Source organism: Capsicum annuum, chromosome 6 (genome assembly GCF_002878395.1).
Source record: "Capsicum annuum cultivar UCD-10X-F1 chromosome 6, UCD10Xv1.1, whole genome shotgun sequence".
NCBI classification, from domain to species: Eukaryota; Viridiplantae; Streptophyta; class Magnoliopsida; order Solanales; family Solanaceae; genus Capsicum; species Capsicum annuum.
The window spans coordinates 123,157,407-123,162,409 of NC_061116.1; the positions used below are offsets into that span (position 1 = coordinate 123,157,407).

The window sequence follows — 5,003 nt, forward strand, 5'->3', positions numbered from 1 at the left end:
GATAATTCATCAGAGTATAAATAAAATACATTGTATAACGAGGTAATGTAATCGTGTATTTGATGTATATAGTACATATTACAAAGTTGACAGTCAATCAAATATATATCTATATATATATATATGTATGTATGTATGTATGTATAAATACGTATCTCTCGTATAGTGATGTACATAGTAGTTAAAAGCTAGCTAACTGAATCTATATATCCAAATATTTTGAATTATACGTTAACATCATATGATCGAGGTAATAATACACTATTGAAGTTATAATAATGAAGCTAATTAACCGACAATTCATTATATTAATACGTTGTATTAACGTAATCAAAATCTCCAATTCAATCACTTTTAAACCCAATTTCTAATCCTAATTTGACCCATCTTCTCAATTTTAATGTCAATCGTACATCATATTGGATCAATGGTCAATATTAAAAATCAATTTTCACTATTTTTTTCTTGAAAATTAGGGGTGCGCATCGGTCAGCTCGGTTTGATTTTATATATTATCAGTTTGATTTATCGGTTATCCATTTTTAAATATGTTAAAACCAATAATCAAATCAATAAGGTATTTTTTATCGATTTTTAGTCCTTAACGGTTTGATTTTTGATTTAACCAATAAGAAAATATGCATAAAATAGAAATACTAGTAACTAATTAAATTATTTTTGCAAATACGCACACTCAAAATTTTCAAATGCATTTTCTAACACTATTATTATTGTTAAAATAACAGTCAATTCCATTCAATTTTCCTTTGGTGTTTAATTTTTAGGTAATTTTATACCCAATTAGTGTGAATTACTGTCAAAATTGACCTTAATTTGGACATAAATTAAATTCTAATTTTAACCTTTTTTAATCATGTTTTATCTCAGTCGTTGACCAAAATGATCCAACGGCTGAGATCCAAAGCACCCACTTTTTCCTTTTAAATAAAACAAAACCCTAATCCCTCATTTCTGAAAAAATCAACCGCTGCTTCTCCACTCTCTCTCTCTACAATCCCTCTCTTCTCTACCTTTTCTCTAAAACAAAACCATTGCCGACCACTAGCTGCCTCACTAACCTCTATTGGCGCTCCACCTCCTCCGTTCATCCCCCTAATAGCAGCCGCCCAGTGCCACCACCGATGAAATAGCTGCAGCCACCGCTGTCTCTCTTTCTCAAATAGCTGCTGTCGCCACTCTTTCCATCACCAGTGAGCTCCTCTCCTACCACCAATTATTGCTCCATCCTGATCCACAGCCGAGCCAGTTCTAGTCCAATGCCATTTCGGCAAGCACCAATTTTTACTTCTTTGTTTCTTTAGTATTTTAACATATTTTGTGATCTAAAATTGAAAAAATTTGAATGAAGTTTTTGATTTGATTTCTTATTATTTGGACTTATTAAAATATTTAGATTATTATGTATGAAAACCCCAAAAATTATGAACTATGATCAACCCTAGACGTTACATCAATTGATATTGATTGTTAAATGCGTCTTTGTTTTGAATTTTTGCTTGACATAATGAGTTAGCACTGAAACATGTACAACTCTATTTATGATTTGTGATTAATTCCTACCTTTGATTCAAAGATGATTGGGTAATACAGTGACATTCAATCTTGAATACATCTTTTTGAGCATTCTTTTGGGATTGATACATATTGTGTTGAAAGTGACGATTTAAATTTTTCTCCTTATTTTATTAGCATTAAAAGTGTGTGACAGCTTAGCGGTGATCTATACTTGGTAAAGTTTTTGGTATCGTCAGTGATTGACCTTAATATGTCTAATTGATTTTCTCTTTCTTTTACTTTGCTATTTATGGTGAACTTGACTTACTTATTATGTGTGTCTGATTTTGTGAAATTTGATTTGAAATGGGATAACAATTACTTGTATATTTTTGGTAAATTTTAGTGAATTCATGACTAGAAAATGGTTAGGTTTATTCACTTGAAATGTGAATTAGAGAGTTGAAAATGGTTAAGTGTAGTATTTTGAAAAGTGTACTAATCACTTGAGAAGTGGATTAGCGACTTGAAAATGGTTTAGTATAGTTACTTGAAAGGTGAACTTGTGTTTTGAAATTAGTAAAGTGTAATCACTTGAAAATGTGAATTTATGACTTGAAATTGGTTTAGTGTTGGCACTTGAAATGTGAATTCATGACTTGAAAATGGTTAGGTTTATTCACTTGAAATGTGAATTAGAGAGTTGAAAATAGTTAAGTGTAGTATTTTGAAATGTGTACTATTCACTTGAGAAGTAGATTAGAGACTTGAAAATTGTTTAGTATTGTTACTAAAAAGATGAACTTGTGTTTTGAAATTAGTAAAGTGTGATCACTTGAAAATGTGAATTCATGACTTGAAATTGGTTTAGTATTGACACTTAAAATGTGAATTCAGGACTTGAAAATGTTTAGGCTTAGCCACTTGCAATGTGAATCAGAGAGTTGAAAATGATCAAGTATAGTGTTTTGAAATGTGTACTAGTCACTTGAGAAGTAAATTAGCGACTTGAAAATGGTTTAGTGTAGTTCTTGAAAGGTGAACTTGTGATTTGAAATTAGTAAAGTTTAATCACTTGAAAATGTGAATTCATAACTTGAAATTGGTTTGGTGTTGGCATTTGAAATGTGAATTCATGACTTGAAAATGGTTAGGTTTATTCACTTGAAATGTGAATTAGAGAGTTGAAAATAGTTAAGTGTAGTGTTTTGAAATGTGTACTAGTCACTTTAGAAGTGGATTAGCGACTTGAAAATGGATTAGTGTAGTTACTTGAAAGGTGAACTTGTGTTTTGAAATTAGTAAAGTGCAATCACTTGAAAATGTGAATTCATAACTTAAAATTGGTTTAGTGTTGGCACTTGAAATGTGAATTCATGACTTGAAAATGGTTAGGCTTAGCCACTTACAATGTGAATTAGAGAGTTGAAAATGGTCAAGTGTAGTGTTTTGAAATATGTACTAGTCACTTGAGAAGTGGATTAGCGACTTGAGAATGGTTTAGTGTAGTTCTTGAAAGGTGAACTTGTGTTTTGAAATTAGTAAAATGTAATCACTTGAAAATATGAATTCATAACTTGAAATTGATTTGGTGTTGGCACTTGAAATGTGAATTCATGACTTGAAAATGGTTAAGTTTCTTCACTTGAAATGTGAATTAGAGAGTTAAAAATGGTCAAGTGTAGTGTTTTAAAATGTGTACTAGCGACTTTAAAGTGATCCAGTGTAGTCACTTGAGAAGTGGATTAGCGACTAGAAAATAGTTTAGTGTAGTTACTTGAAAGGTGAACTTGTGTTTTAAAATTAGTAAAGTGTAATCACTTGAAAGTGTGAATTCATGACTTGAAAATAATTTAGTGTTGTCACTTGAAATGTGAATTCATGACTTGAAAATGGTTAAGTTTAGTCACTTGAGAAGTGAATTAGAGAGTTGAAAATGGTTAAGTGTAGTGTTTTGAAATGTTTACTAGTCACTTCAAATTGATCAAGTGAGTAGTCACTTGAAATGTGAATTAGAGAGTTGAAAATTGTTAAGTTTAGTGTTTTGAAATGTTTACTAGTGGCTTCAAATTGAACAAGTGTAGTCACTTGAGAAGTGAATTAGTGACTTGAAAATAGTTTAGTGTAGTTACTTGAAAGGTAAACTTGTGTTTTGAAATTAGTTAAGTGTAATCACTTAAAAGTGTGAATTCATGACTTGAAATTGATTTAGTGTTGTCACTTGAAATATAAATTCATTACTTGAAAATGATTAAGTTTAGTCACATGAGAAGTGAATTAGAGAGTTGAAAATTGTTAAGTGTAGTGTTTTGAAATGTGTTCTAGTGACTTTAAATTAATCAAGCGTAGTCACTTGATTAGTGAATTAGTGACTTGTAAATGATTTAGTATAGTTACTTGAAAGATGAACTTATGTTTTGAAATTAGAAAAATGTAATCATTTGAAAATATGAATTCATGACTTGAAATTGGTTTAGTGTTGTCACTTAAACTGTGAATTCATGACTTGAAAATGGTTTGCGTTGTCACTTGAAATGTGAATTCATGACTTGAAAATGGTTAACTGTAGTGTTTTGAAATGTGTACTAGTGACTTCAAAATGATCAAGTCCCCACCACCTCCACCTCCACCTCCAACTTCTCCTCCACCTCCTCCTGTAGAAGAAAATATTGATGCAGATTTGATTGGTCTAGTTCTTGGAGATACGGACATGCTTGGTAGAGTGTTCATCGAGCCTGATGGATCTTCGTAAGTTTATTTGTCAATTGATAGGTTTATTTTTTTATTAATAAAATATTCAGGCTTACATACGTATTATGTTATTTACAGGTGGTATCCTACGTCAAAATAAGTTAATGAGGCTGTAAGGGGGAGCATTATGAGACTTTTTACATATCCTTGGTACGAGTGGTGGGACATTCCTATAGTCTCTACACAAGCCATGTTTCAAGAGTTTAAGGCATATTAGATTTAATTATTATTTAGTTAACTTTAATGTATATATATATATATATATATATATATATATATATATATATCATATAACACTAATCAAATGATTTTGGTTGGCAAAGCACGATCAGGCCATTTCTACAATTTTTTAGAAACATGCTGCTATGTCACTGTAATACTCTGAATTTTTTTTCCTAAGCTTAATTTCTCTTCGAGAAGATAAAAGAGTGACTTCCTATGTGAGTATCTTTATAAACATATAGAATTTCCCTAATTTTGACTTTTTATCACATGAAAAATTTGATAAGCTTTTCGTCGATATAAGATTCGCCCAAATCCGATACCCGAGCGAGAAGTTATGGCTAATTTAAGTCCTAGTCATAAAACAACGTTATTTTAGTGCTTGGCGTGTCGCGGAGAGGGTCTATTTGACAATTGTCAATTTCCAGTGGAACTCCGCGATAGTGGTGCGTCACAGAGGACCCCAATTTCCAAAGAGTTAATTTCCAATGGACTAGCGCGATTGTGATGCGTCA

The 5,003-nt window shown here is 31.2% G+C and overlaps 1 long non-coding RNA gene across 1 annotated transcript; it reads left to right on the forward strand.

Annotated features, from left to right (window-relative positions):
• The first annotated feature begins 990 nt into the window (after nt 1-990).
• On the forward strand, nt 991-4,469 carry LOC124899709. The gene is made up of 3 exons (XR_007057154.1): nt 991-1,211; nt 4,105-4,263; nt 4,345-4,469. It is a non-coding gene; the product is annotated as an uncharacterized LOC124899709 (long non-coding RNA).
• Nucleotides 4,470-5,003: the final 534 nt, after the last annotated feature.